The sequence below is a fragment of the Macaca mulatta genome, chromosome 20 (assembly GCF_049350105.2).
Source record: "Macaca mulatta isolate MMU2019108-1 chromosome 20, T2T-MMU8v2.0, whole genome shotgun sequence".
NCBI classification, from domain to species: Eukaryota; Metazoa; Chordata; class Mammalia; order Primates; family Cercopithecidae; genus Macaca; species Macaca mulatta.
In genome coordinates this window covers 42374437-42389153 of record NC_133425.1, presented here as the reverse complement: position 1 = coordinate 42389153, position 14717 = coordinate 42374437, and positions in this window count along the sequence as shown.

The window sequence follows — 14717 nt, the reverse complement described above, 5'->3', positions numbered from 1 at the left end:
CAACCTCCCCCTCTCCACTTCAAGCAATTCTCCTGCCTCAACCTCCCGAGTAGCTGGGAGTACAGGTGTCTGCCACCACACCTGGCTAATTTTTGTATTTTTAGTAGAGACAGAGTTTCACCATGTTGGCCAGGCTGGTCATGAACTCCTGACCTCAAGTGATCCGCCCACCTCAGCCTCCCAAAGTGCTGGGATTACAGGGGTGAGCCACTGTGCCTGGCCTGATGTACACACTTTGTAACACAGGTTACATTAAGCAATTAAATACCAAGTCTGATTAATTTAGCAATGCTCTAAACACAAATAAAGGCTTGCAACTTTTTAACCGTTTGAGAAGGAGTTTCGCTCTTGCTGCCCAGGCTGGAGTGCAATGGTGCAATCTTGGCTCACTGCAACCTCTGCCTCCTGGGTTCAAGCGATTCTCCTGCCTCAGCCTCCCAAGTAGCTGGAATTACAGGTGTGCACCACCATGTCTGGCTATTTTGTATTTTTTTAGTAGAGTCGGGGTTTCACCATGTTGGTCAAGCTAGTCTCCAACTCCAGACCTCAAGTGATCCACCCATCTTGGCCTCCCAAAGTGCTGGGATTACAGGCATGAGCCACCCTGCCCAGCCATTTAACAATCTTTCTCTTTTCTTTTCTTTCCTTCTTTCCTTCCTTCCTTCCTTCCTCCCACCCTCCCTCCCTCCCTTCCCTTCCCTTTCTCTCTCTCTTTCCTCCTCCTCCTCCTTCTTCCTCTTCTTCCTCCTCCTCATCTTCTTCCTCTTCTTCCTCCTCCTCCTCTTCCTCCTCCTCTTCTTTTTTTTTTTTCTTTTCTGAGACAGGATCTCACTCTGTTGCCCAGGCTGGAGTGCAGAGGCACAATCTTGGCTTGCTGCAAACTCTGCCTCCTGGGTTCAAGTGATTCTCCTGCCTCAGCCTCCCAAGTAGCTGGGACTACAAGCATGTGCCACCATGCCCAGCTAATTTTTGTATTTTTCTGTACAGATGGGGTTTCACCATGTTGGCCAGGCTTGTCTCAAGCTCCCGACCTCAAGAGATACGCCCGTCTCGGACTCCTAAATTGCTGGGATTACAGGTGTGGGCTACCGCACCCTGCCAATGTATCATTTTTTCATTCCCACCACCAGTAAGTATTTCGATTGCTCCACATTCTTGTGGACAAAAAACATTGTCAAGCTTTCTCATTTCAGTCATTTCGGCTGGTCCCTAGTGCTCTGAATTTGCATTCCTTTTCAGGACTACTGATGTTGAGCATCTTTCCATGCTTCCATTTAATTTTTTTTACATGTCCCTGACTTGAAGCTCAGATATTTCCACAGTCTTACTGGTCCTGTGTACATATTCTCTTATAAAGTGTCTGTTCAAGTCTTTCCCCTATTCTTTTTAAAAATGTTTTGTTTGTTTTTTAAGAGATAGGGTTTCGCTCTGTTGCCCAGGCTGGAGTTCAGTGGCGTGATCACAGCTCACTGCAGCCTCAAACTCTTGGACCCAAGTGATTCTCCTGCCTCAGCCTCCCGAGTAGCTGGGACTGTAGGTGCACAGCACTGTCAGGGGCATTCAAACTAGAGGGACTCCATTTTGAATGGGGACTGGGTAACATGAGGCTGAGACTTGCTGGCTGCATTCCCAGGAGGTCAGGCATTCTTAGTCGCAGGATGAGACAGGAGGTCGGCAAGACTGGTATCACAAGACACAGGTCATAAAGACTCTGCTGATAAAACAGGATGTGGGGAAGAAGTGGGCCAAAACCCACCAAAACCAAGATGGTGACAGAAGTGGCCTCTGGTCATCCTCACTGCTCATTATACCCTAATTATAATACATTAGCATGTAAGAGACACTTCCACCAGTGCCGTGACAGTTTACAAAAGCCATAGCAACATCAGGAAGTTACCCTATATGGTCTAAAAAGGGCAGGAACCCCCAGTTCAGGAAATCCTCACCCCTTTCCTGGAAAACTCATGAATAATCCACCCCTTGTCTAGCATGTAATCAAGAAATCGGCCAGGCGCGGTGGTTCATGCCTGTAATCCGAGCAGTTTGGGAGGTCGAGGCAGGTGGATCACTTGAGGACAGAAGTTCAAGATCATACTGGGCAACATGGTGAAACCCTATCTCTACTAAAAATACAAAAATTAGCCTGGCATGGTGGTGTGCACCTGTAATCCCAGCTACTCAGGAGGCTGAGGTAGGAGAATCATTTTAACCTGAGAGGTTAAAGGCTACCAGTGAGTTGATATTGCACCACTGCACTCGAGCCTAGGAGACGGAGTGAGACACCAACTCAAAAAGAAAGAAAGAAAGAAAGGAAGAAAGGAAGGAAGGAAGGAAGGAAGGAAGGAAGGAAGGAAGGAAGGAAGGAAGGAAGGAAGGAGGGAAGAAAGAAAAGGAAAGAAAGGAAAGAAAGAAAGAAAGAAAGAAAGAAAGAAAGAAAGAAAGAAAGAAAGAAAGAAAGAAAGAAAGAAAGAAAGAGAAAGAAAGAAAGAAAGAAAGAAAGAAAGAAAGAAAGAAAGAAAGAAAGAAAGAAAGAAAGAAAGAAAGAAAGAAAGAAAGAAAGAAAGAAAGAAAGAACGAACCAAAAATAGCCAACCAGCAGCTCTCTGGGCTGCACTATCTGTGGAGTAGCCATTCATTTGTTTCCTTACTTCTCTAATAACCTTGCTTTCACTTTGCTCTGTGGACTTGCCCTGAATTCTTTCTTGCATGAGATCTAAGAATCCTCTCTCGGGGTCGGGATTGGAACCCATTTCCGGTAACATCACCACCACACCTGGCTAAGCTTTAAATTTTTCTGTAGAGATGAGGTTTTGCTCTATTGCTCAGGCTGGTCTTGAATTCTTGGGTTCAAGCAATCCTCCCACCTTGGCCTCTGAAAGTGCTGGGATTACAGGTTTGCAACACTGCACCTGGCTCTACAGTTGTTTTTCTTATTGTTATGGAGTTGTTGAAGTTCTTTATGTATTCTGGATACAAGTTCTTTATCAGATTGATGTTCTAAATATGTTTTCTCCCAGTCTGTGGCTTGTCTTTTCATTTTCTTGGTGTCTTTTAAAGATCAGAAATTCCTTTTTTTTTTTTTTAAGATAGAGTTTCACTCTCATCACCCAGGCTGGAGTGCAGTGTGGTGATCTCAGCTCACTGCACCCTCCGCCTCCCAGGCTCAAGTGATTCTCCTGCCTCAGCCTCCTGAGTGGCTGGGATTACAGGCATCTGCCACCACACCCAGCTAATTTTTATAATTTTAGTTGAGATGGGGTTTCACCACATTGGCCAAGCTAGTCTCTTGAATGGCTGACCTCAAGTGATCTGCCCTCCTTGACCTCCCAAAGTGCTGGGATTACAGGCGTGAGCCACTGTGCCTGGCCAGAAATTCTTAATTTTGATAAACTTGTTAATGCTGTTAGAATCAAAATGGAGTCACTAATGTCTGCGGGGGAAAAAAAATCCCTGAGAAACAGGGCATGGTGGCTCATGCCTATTACCCCAGCTACTCAGGAGGCTGAGGTGGGAGGATTGTTTGAGGCTAGTAATTCAAGAGCAGCCTGGGCAGGATAGCAAGACCCTCATTTCTGAAAAAAATGTTTAAAATATTTTGAAGTAAAAGTGAAAATCCCTGACGAATGGAGCCAGGGAAAGTCACGAAGAGAGGGTTTCATGTTGGTATGCCTGATAACAAAAACTATCACAGAAGACAGCAAAAACCACAACCCTGCACAAAAGCCATCATGTTTTACACAACAAATACTTCTGTAAGGATGTCTACCTAGCAGCTGCGTGTCCAACCTCAGACTGGTATCAACCTTGTTATTGATATTTGTAGCCAGGGATAATTATTTCAAAACAAGTAATCATCCTCATTTTTTCCTTTAAAAGCTTTTGAATTTCAGCCGGGCGCGGTGGCTCACGCCTGTAATCCCAGCACTTTGGGAGGCCGAGACGGGCGGATCACGAGGTCAGGAGATCCAGACCATCCTGGCTAACACGGTGAAACCCCGTCTCTACTAAAAAGAAGTACAAAAAACTAGCCGGGCGAGGTGGCGGGCGCCTGTAGTCCCAGCTACTCGGGAGGCTGAGGCGGGAGAATGGCGTAAACCCGGGAGGCGGAGCTTGCAGTGAGCGGAGATCCGGCCACTGCACTCCAGCCTGGGCGACAGAGCGAGACTCCGTCTCAAAAAAAAAAAAAAAAGCTTTTGAATTTCTTTACTTCCCTGCATATGTACATAGTTTACTGTGGCCTGTGTATTCCCATGGCAATGCTCTATTCCCAAATAAGTATCTTTTCTTTCAGAGAGCCTCTCTCTGTCACTTTGGTTAAGTCCAATTTATCAATGTTTTATGATTTGTGCCTTTTTTTTTTTTTTTTTTTGAGACAGAGTCTCACTCTGTCACCCAGGCTGGAGTGTGGTGGTGCAATCTCAGCACACTGCCACCTCCACCTCCCAGGTTCAAGCAATTCTCCTTCCTCAGTCTCCCGAGTAGCTGAGATTACAGGTGCGCACCACCATGCCCGGCTAATTTTTGTATCTTTAGTAGAGACAGGATTTCACCATATTGGTCAGGCTGGTTTCGAACTCCTGACCTTGCAATCTGCCCACCTCGGCCTCCCAAAGTGCTAGCATTACAGGCATGAGCCACCGAGCCCGGCCAATTTGTGCCTTTTTGTCCTAAAAAGTATTTGCATGTCTCTTGGCCGGGCGTGGTGGCTCACACCTGTAATCCCAGCACTTTGGGAGGCCAAGGCAGGTGGGTCTCCCGAGGTCAGGAGTTCAAGACCAGCCTGGCCAACATGGTGAAACCACATGTCTATTAAAAATATAAAAATTAGCCAGACATGGTGGCTTACACCTGTAATCCCAGCTACTTGGGAGGCTGAAACAGAAGAATCACTTGAAACCCAGCAGCAGAGGTTGCAGTGATCTGAGATAGTGCCACTGCACTCTAGCCTGGGTGACAGAATGATTCTGCCAAAAGAAAGAAAGAAAGAAAGAGAAAGAGAGAGAGAGAGAGAAAGAAAGAGAAAGAAAGAAAGAAAGAAAGAAAGAAAGAAAGAAAGAAAGAAAGAAAGAAAGAAAGAAAGAAAGAAAGAGAAAGAAAGAAAGAAAGAAAGAAAGAAAGAAAGAAAGAAAGAAAGAAAGAAAGAGAAAGAAAGAAAGAAAGAAAGAAAAAGATTTGTGTATCTCAGTTGCAAAGATATTCTCATAGGTTTTCTTCTAGAAGCCTTATAGTTTTAGCTCTTAAATTTTAGGTCTGCAATCCATCTAAAATATTGCATATGTAGAGGTAGGCATTGAGGCTTACTTTTTCCCCATATGGATGCTTTAGCATCCAAGTGTTTTAACACCATTTATTGAAGAGACTTTCCTTCCCCAGCCAGGTGTGGTGGCTCACGCCTGTAATCCCAGCACTTCGGGAGGCAGAGGCGGGCGGATTACCTGAATTCAGGAGTTCGAGAACATCCTGGCTAACACGGTGAAACCCTGTCTCTACTAAAAATACAAAAAATTAGCCAGGTGTGGTGGTGGGCACCTATAGTCCCAGCTACTCGGGAAGCTGAGGCAGTAGAATGGTATGAATCTGGGAGGTGGAGCTTGCAGTGGGCCGAGATCACACCACTGCACTCCAACCTGGGCAACAGAGTGAGACTCGTCTCAAAAGAAAAAGAGGCTGGGCGCAGTGGCTCAAGCCTGTAATCCCAGCACTTTGGGAGGCCGAGACGGGCGGATCAAGAGGTCAGGAGATCGAGACCATCCTGGCTAACACAGTGAAACCCCGTCTCTACTAAAAAATACAAAACACTAGCCGGGCGAGGTGGCGGGCGCCTGTAGTCCCAGCTACTCGGGAGGCTGAGGCAGGAGAATGGCATAAACCCGGGAGGCAGAGCTTGCAGTGAGCTGAGATCTGGCCACTACACTCCAGCCTGGGCCACAGAGCGAGACTCCGTCTCAAAAAAAAAAAAAAAAGAAAAAGAGACTTTCCTTCCCTGTTGTGTTACTTTGGCATACTTGTCAATATAAGTGTGTGAAAGATATGTGCGTGTGTGTGATTGCATGCACACATACGTGTGTTGTCTATTTTACACCAAAGTGATAAATGCATGGGAGTCTATTTCTGGACTCTATTCTGTTCCATTATTTGTCTACCTTTTCAGCAATACCAGACTGTCCTGAGTACTATGGTTTTATTTATTTTATTTTTGAGACAGGGTCTCATTCTGTCACCCAGGCTGGAGTGCTGTAGCACGATCTCAGCTCATTGCAGCCTCTGCCTCCCAGACTAAAGTGATCCTCTCACCTCAGTCTCCCAAGTAACTGGGGCTACAGGCGCATGCTACCACACCTAGCTAATTTTTGTATCTTTTGTAGAGACAGGGTTTCCCCATGTTGCCCAGTCTGGTCTCAAACTCCTGGGCTCAAAGGATCCACCAGCCTTGGCGTCCCAAAGTGCCACTGCACACGGCCTGGAACAGGCATATGTATATTGAATGTTGACGATACCAAAATGCTCTCTCAAAAAGTTGTATAAATTCTGCCGGACATGGTGGCTCACACCTGTAGTCCCAGCACTTTGGGAGGCCAAGGTGGGTGGATCACCTGAGATCAGAAGTTTGAGACCAGCCTTGCCAACATGGTGAAACCTTGTAAATTAGCCAGGTGTGGTGGCGGGCACCTGTAATCCCAGCTACTTGGGAGGCTGGGGCAGGAGAACCGCTTGAACCCGGGAGGTGGAGGCTGCAGTACCTAGGAGGTGGAGGTTGCAGTGAGCTGAGACTGCGACTGCGCCATCTCACTCCAGCCTGGCCAACAAGAGTGAAACTCTGTCTCAAAAAAAAAAAGTTGTGTAAAGTCACACTGCTACTAACAGTGTATCAGTGTTGGCTTCCCCTCTCTTACCAGCATGGGGTGTTATCAACCTTATGAATCATGGGACCATGTCTTATTCACTGCTGTGTCCCCATCACTTAACCCTGTGCCTGGTGCACAGCTGCTAAGCCAGTGTTTGATGAATGAATAACATGAGGCGTTAGCATATCTGTAAATGTGCCAACACTCATTCAGATGTCCTGGTAGGTAACAAAGATGAGACCTTTAAACTCCAGGCAGTCAGGTGCAGTGGCTCATGTGCCCAGCCACTCACACTTATACACCATATTTCCTTGAGTGAGTGGGGTTTTGACACCCAATGTGTGTCATGATGCTGGCCCAAAAGACTGGGGACATTTTGCTTTAAAGCTTTAGTTTAGAAATGGCAAACAGCAGCTTGCCTTAACCATAAAAGGACAAAGCCCCACAAAGGTCTTTTGGGGGAGGACTTTAACTTGTGTAAATGCCAAGAAGTCCAAATGGTCCTAGTTCCTAACTGGAGCCAACACGTCAATACAGATCTGCACCAAAAACAAACGTCCATGGCACCAGTCTTCATTAGATAGGCCCATTTAATTTATGTTTGGGTTTCTTTGTTCATTTGGTTTAAAGATGTGGTCTTGCTCTGTTACCCAGGCTGGAGTCCAGTGGTGTGATCACAGCTTACTGCAGCCTCCAACTGTTGGGCTCAAACCATCTTCCTGCCTCACGGAGTAGTCTCAAGCAGCTAGGACTACAAGTATGCACCACCATGCCCAGCTAATTATTTTATTTTTGTAGAGACCGGGTCTCACTATGTTGCCCAGTCTGGTCTCAAACTCCTGGCCTCAAGTGATCCTCCTACTTCAGTCACCCAAAGCACTGAGATTACAGGCATGAGCCACTGCGTATGGCCAGTAGGTTCAATTTAAGAACACGTTTTTTGCAATTATAGTGTAATGGATCAAAAAAAAAAAAAAAAAGCAGACCAGGCAAGATGGCTCATGCTTGAATCCTAGCATGAGTGGATTCAAGGTGGGAGGTGGGAGGACTGCTTGAGCCCAGGAGTTCAAGACTAGCCTGGGCAACATGGTGACACCCTGTCTCTACAAAAAATTTAAAACTTAGCCAAGCATGGTGACATGAGCCTGTAGTCCCAGATACTCAGAAGTCTGAGGTGGGTGAGTCACTTGAGCCCAGGAGGCCAAGGCTGCAGTGACCTATGACTGCAGCCTGGGGGACAGAGCAAGACCCTGTCTCCAAAAAAATAAAAAGGAACTAAATAACTAAATAAAAAAATAACTAACCTGTGTGCTTGTCTTACCAGAAAGAGGTTCCGATCCAGGCCTCAAGAGAGGGTTCTTGATTCTCCTGCAAGAAAGAATTCAAGGTGAATCCATAGAGTGATGTGAAAGCAAGTTTATTAGGAAAGTAAAAAATAAAAGAATGGCTGCTCCACAGTCAGAGCAGCCCCAGGGCTGCTGGTTGGCTAGTTTTATGAATATTTCTTGATTATATGCTAGACAAGGGGTGGATTATTCAAGAGTTTTCTGGGAAAGGGGTGGCAATTCCCAGAACTGAGGGTTGCTCCCCCTTTTAGACTATATAGGGTCACTTCATGATGTTGCCATGGCATTTGTAACTGTCATGGCACTGGTGGGAGTGTTAGCAAGCTAATACATTATAACTAGCATATAATGAGCAGTGAGGACCACCAGAAGTCACTTTCATGGCCATGTTGGTTTTGGTGGGTTTTAGCCACTTTTCTTTTCTTTTTTTTTTTTTTTTAGACGGACTCTTGCTCCATCACCCAGACTAGAGTGAAGTGGCGCGACCTTGGCTCACTGCAAGCTCCGCCTCCCGGTTCAAGTGATTCTCCTGCCTCAGCCTCCTGAGTAGCTGGGATTACAGGCGCCTGCCACCACGCCAGGCTAATTTTTTTTTTTTGTATTTTTAGTAGAGATGGGGTTTCACCATGTTGCCCAGGATGGTTTCGAACTCTTGACCTTAAGTGATCTGCCTGCCTCGGCCTCCCAAAGTGCTAGGATTGCAGGTGTAAGTCACCGCGCTCGGCCCTTAGCCACTTCTTTACTGCATCCTGTTTTATCAGCAGGGTCTTTGTGTCCTGTACCAGGTGCCAACCTCCTATCTCATCCTGTGACTTAGAATGCCTCACCTCCTGGGAATGCAGCCCAGTAGGTCTCAGCCTTCTTCTACCCAGTCCCTATTCAAGATAGAGTCACTCTGCTTCAAATGCCTCTGACACTCTGGCTAGCAGAATACGTTCATGTGTTGGAAATTTTGGGAAATGGCCCTAGCTGCCCAGGGCCATTTTCACAACGTATTTGGCATACTAAGGGCATATTTTTTCCTTCAATTTGAACATATATTGAACACTTATATCAGCACTGCTCTAAACCAAAGATAATCAGCTAAAGTGCTCAACAAACATATCTGCTTGCTAGGAACTATGCTAAGTTACGTCACACACACACACACACTTTTTTCTCTCATTTAGTTCTCATATTTATTCTATTTGTGTTTCTTTATGCTGAGACAGAGTCTTGCTCTGTTCTCCAGACTGGAGTGCATGCAGTGGTGCCATCTTGTCTCACTGCAACCTCTGCTTTCCCGGCGTGCAGGATCCTCCCACCTCAGCCTCCCAAGCAGCTGGGACTATAGGCATGTGCCACCACGCCTGGATAATTTTTGTATTTTTTGGAAATAATACACTATGGGTCTCACTATGTTACCCAGGTTGGCCTCAAACTCCTGGACTCAAACAATCCTCCCACCTTAGCTTCGTAAAGTGCTGGGATTACAGATATGAGCCACATGCCCAGTCACTCACACTTACTCTATTACCCAATGAGTGGGTGTTAGCCCCGTTTTACAGTGTTAACACTGAGTGATCCTACAGCTAGTAAGGGTTAGAGCCAAGGTGCACGCCATGGCCCACCTACCCTGGACGCTGCTCTTGGGACAGTCCCTTTGGTGTTCTGCCTCCCAGACCATAGTGAAGAAGAGGTGTCATGCTCTGGTAGGGAACACCGGCCTGGAAGAGTTCATGGTGTTACAGGTAGCTAGGGCTGAGTGGGGGCAGCAGAGGGCTCTCTCCCACCCACTAGGAATGTCAGGTAATAACACTGCCTCTCTAAAAGGGATAAACTGGGAGCCCACGCCAGGGAGAGGCCATTTCCTGATGATCCACACCTGTTGCACTGAAGTGTTAATTGAACGCAGGCACCAGGCAGAAGCAACTTCCCGGGCACGTGCATTAAGAGATAAAATGGTGGGCTGGGCGCAGTGGCTCACGCCTGTAATCCCAGCACTTTGGGAGGCCAAGGTGGACGGATCACGAGGTCAAGAGATCGAGACCATCTTGGTCAATATAGTAAAACCCTGTCTTTACTAAAAATACAAAAATTAGCTGGGCGTGGTGGCACCTTCCACCACTAACAATGGAACTGCGAAGAATGGCCTGCAGTGATCCTAAATACAAGGGTGGGAAAGAGAAATACCCTCTTTATGTAAGAACGTTCCTTATATGGCATTATTTTATTATTATTTTCTGAGACGGAGTCTCACTCTGTCGCCCAGGCTGGAGTGCAGTGGCGCGATCTTGCTCTGGCAACCTCAGCTTCCCAGGTTCAAACGATTCTCCTGCCTCAGTGTCCTGAGTAGCTGGGACTACAGGTGTGTGTCACCACAGCCAGCTGATTTTTTGTATTAATAGTAGAGACGGGGCCAGGCGCGGTGGCTCAAGCCTGTAATCCCAGCACTTTGGGAGGCCGAGACGGGCGGATCACGAGGTCAGGAAATCGAGACCATCCTGGCTAACCCGGTGAAACCCCGTCTCTACTAAAAAATACAAAAAAAACTAGCCGGGTGAGGTGGCGGGCGCCTGTAGTCCCAACTCGGGAGGCTGAGGCAGGAGAATGGCGTGAACCCGGGAGGCGGAGCTTGCAGTGAGCTGAGATCTGGCCACTGCACTCCAGCCTGGGCGACAGAGCGAGACTCCGTCTCAAAAAAAAAAAAGAAAAATAGTAGAGACGGGGTTTCACTGTGTTAGTCAGGATGGTCTCGATCTCCTGAACTCGTGATCCACCCGCCTCGGCCTCCCAAAGTGCTGGGATTGCAGGCACGAGCCACCACACCTGGCCGGTATTATTTTAGAAACCAAGAACTATATACAACCTAAATGCTGGAGGTGCCATTAACTAAATGACAGTCGTCCATGGAACGGCTGAGGCAGCCATAGAAACTGCCCACCAGGCTTTTTTTTTGAGACGGAGTTTTGTTCTGTCACCCAGGCTGGAGTGCAATGGCGTGATCTCAGCTCATTGCAGCCTCTGCCTCCCAGGTTAAAGCAATTCTTCTGCCTCATCCTCCCTACTAGCTGGTATTACAGGAGCCTGCCACTACACCTAGCTATTTTTTGGTTTTCATCAGGCATTTTTATTAATATGTTGTAACATTCAAGGGGAAACAGGACCCAGAACTATGCACTCCCATCAACTACATAAAAATATTCTCAGGAAAAGAACAGGAAAGAAATATTCCCAGAATGTTAGACTTGATTAACTCTGGTTAGAGGATCACAGTGGGTTTCACATTTCTTTGACTTTTTCTGGTTTTTCCATATAAACATGTTTACTTTGATAAAATATTTTTTGAGAATTTCACACTTTTATGTTATGTACCCTTTTATGGTCTGACTTTGTTCTAAACATTACTGGGACTCTGGTTTGCTTTTTGTTTTTGCTTTTAAGAGATAGGGTCTCTCTTAAAAGCCATGGCACGATCTCAACTCACTGCAGCCTCAACCTCCGGGGCTCAAGTGATCCTCCCACCTGAGTCTCCGAGTAGCTGGGGCTACAGACATGTGCCACCATGCCTAATTTTTGTAGAGACAGGGTTTTGCCATATTGCCCAGGCTGGTCTTGAACCCTGGGCTCAAGCAATCCACCTGCCTCAGCATCCTGAAGTGCTGGGATTAGAGGTATTAAGTGGATTGGTTTTTATTTTTGTTGTTGTTGAGACGAAGTTTTGCTCTTGTCGCCCAGGCTGGAGTGCAATGGTGCGATCTCGGCTCACTACAACCTCTGCCTCCCGGGTTCAAGCAACTCTCTTGCCTCAGCCTCCTGAGTAGCTGGGATTACAGGCACCTGCCACCACGCCCAGCTGATTTTCTGTATTTTTAGTAGAGACGGGTTTCACCATGTTGGCCAGGCTGGTCTCAAACTCCTGAGTTTTTTAAAGAGAGACAGTTGATGTTTTTATTAAACTGTGTATGAATCCATTTTAAAAGTTTTGGCGGGGCGTGGTGGCTCACGCCTGTAATCCCAGCACTTTGGGAGGCTGAGACGGGTGGATCACAAGGTTGGGAGAGCGAGACCATCCTGGCTAACACGGTGAAACCCTGTCTCTACTAAAAATATAAAATAATTAGCCTGCCTGGTGGCAGGCACCTGTAGTCCCAGCTACTGGGGAGGCTGAGGCAGGAGAATGGCGTGAACCCAGGAGGCAGAGCTTGCAGTGAGCCGAGATCATGCCACTGCACTCCAGCCTGGGCGACAGAGCGAGACTCCGTCTCAAAAAAAGAAAAAAAGTTTTAAAATGTAGTATCTCCAAAAGGAGTTTAAATGAAGCCCCCAATATTTGCATTCAGAGCAAACACAGATGAAGAACCAAACACAGAGGAGAACCAAAAAGTCAGTATGTCTTTTTTTAAAGTGGAAAATAAAATCTCTATATGACTCTCCAGCTGACCTGTGCCTCCTAAGGAAGAGAGCTGATGGCTGGCTGGCAGTAAGGTTCATTTTCCTTCTTCTTGGAGTTCTCCTGGCTTGGGGGGCAGAGTGACAGGATATCGGCAGACAGCACTAAGAGGGCAGGCGCCCACCAGTAGAAAACAGCATCATCCCTCCTCCCTTCTACGCATCACCCACATTCTTTTTTTTTTTTTTTTTTTTTTTTTTTTGAGACAAGGTTTGGCTCAGTTGCCCAGGTTGGAGCGCAGTGACATAATCTTGGCTCACTGCCACCTCTGCCCCCAACACCCCACTTTTTTTTTTATTATTAAAGTTCTAGGGTACATGTGCATAACGTGCAGGTTTGTTACATTTGTATACTTGTGCCATGTTGGCGTGCTGCACCCATCAACTCGTCAGCACCCATCAACTTGTCATTTACATCAGGTATAACTCCCAATGCAATCCCTCCTTCCTCCCCGCAACACCCTACTTTTTTTAAAGAGACTGGGTCCTGCTCTGTGGCTCAGGTTGACGTGCAGTGGTGCCATCATGATTCCCTGCAGGCTTCAACTCCTGGGCATCAAGCGATCCTCTGGCCTTGGCCTCCTGAGTAGCTGGGACCACGGACATGTGCAACCATGCCTGGGTAGTATTTTTTAAAAAAGTTTTTGTAGAGATGGGTTCTCACTGTTGCCCAGGATGGTTTTGAACTCCTGGCCTCAAACAAACCTCCCACCTCAGCCTCCCAAAGTGCTGGGATTACAGGTGTGAGCCACCACCCCCGGCCCCTCAACCCACCCTGAACTCACCTATCTCTCCTCCATCCCTCTCTGAAAAGGCCCTGTGGTAAATGGGTTTTGCTGAGGCAGCACCACATCCAACTCCCTTTCCTATGGGGAGCAGCTTCTCCTCTTCAATGTTATGGCTCCAGTGGGCTCCACCTCCTCCTGCTCTGTGAACAGGGCCACCCAAAGCTCCCTATTCTCATGGGTCAGAGGCGGGCTCAGAGAAAGGCACACAGGCCCAGGCAGCCAATCGGGATCCTCCCTTGGGATTTTTCCACGTGGAGCTGGACAAGACAGACTTTGCATTTAATAGAGTGAACTTGAAAACCGAAACAGGCTTCCTTCCCAGGTGCACGAGGCCATACTTCCTCTTTCTGCTGATGCTACTCTGAGTGGATTTCTATCACTTTCAACTAAAGTAATTTTTTCCTTTTATATTTTCCATATTTTAAGAGACTGGGTCAGCCGGGCACAGTGGCTCACGCCTGCAATCCCAACACTACGGGAGGCCACAGCGGGCGGACCGCCTGAGGTCAGGAGTTCGAGACCAGTCTGACCAACATGGAGAAACCCCGTCTCTACTAAAAATACAAAGTTAGCCAGGCATGGTGGTGCACGCCTGTAATCCCAGCTACTTCGGAGGCTGAGGCAGAAGAATCACTTGAACCCGGGAGGCAGAGGTTGTGAGCCGATAATGTGCCATTGCACTCCAGCCTGGGCAACAAGACTCCATCTCAAAAAGAGACTGGGTCTCACTATGTCACTCAGACTAGCATGCAGTGGTGTGATCATGGCTCACTATAAGCCTCAACCTCCTGGGCTCAAGTGATCCTCCCACCTCAGCCTCTCAAGGAGCTGGGACTACAGGTGTGTGCCCCATACCTGGCTAATTTTTTCAATTTTTTTTTTGTAGAGATAGGGTCTATGATGCCCAGGTTGGTCTCGAACTACTGGGCCCAAGTGATCCTTCTGCCTCAGCCTCCCATGCAGACAGGGCCACAGGTGCACACCACCATGCTCAGCTAATTTTTTGAATTTTTATAGAGATAGTGTCTTTCTTGGTTGCCCAGGCTGGTCTCGAATTCCTGGGCTCCAGCGATCCTCCCACTGTGGCCTCCCAAAGTGCTGGGATTATAGGCATAAGCCACTGTACCTGGCCACCAAATTTTCTTTAGTTGAAGACACAGAAATTTTAGTTTTGAGAAAAAGTCCTGAATTCCAAAATCACACATCAAAATCAAACGTCGATATGGGAAATGAATGAACTCCCTCGTATAGACAATTCCCCCTTTGCCCATGAGCCCCCAGTGCTCCCTCACCCGCCCACCTCCCCA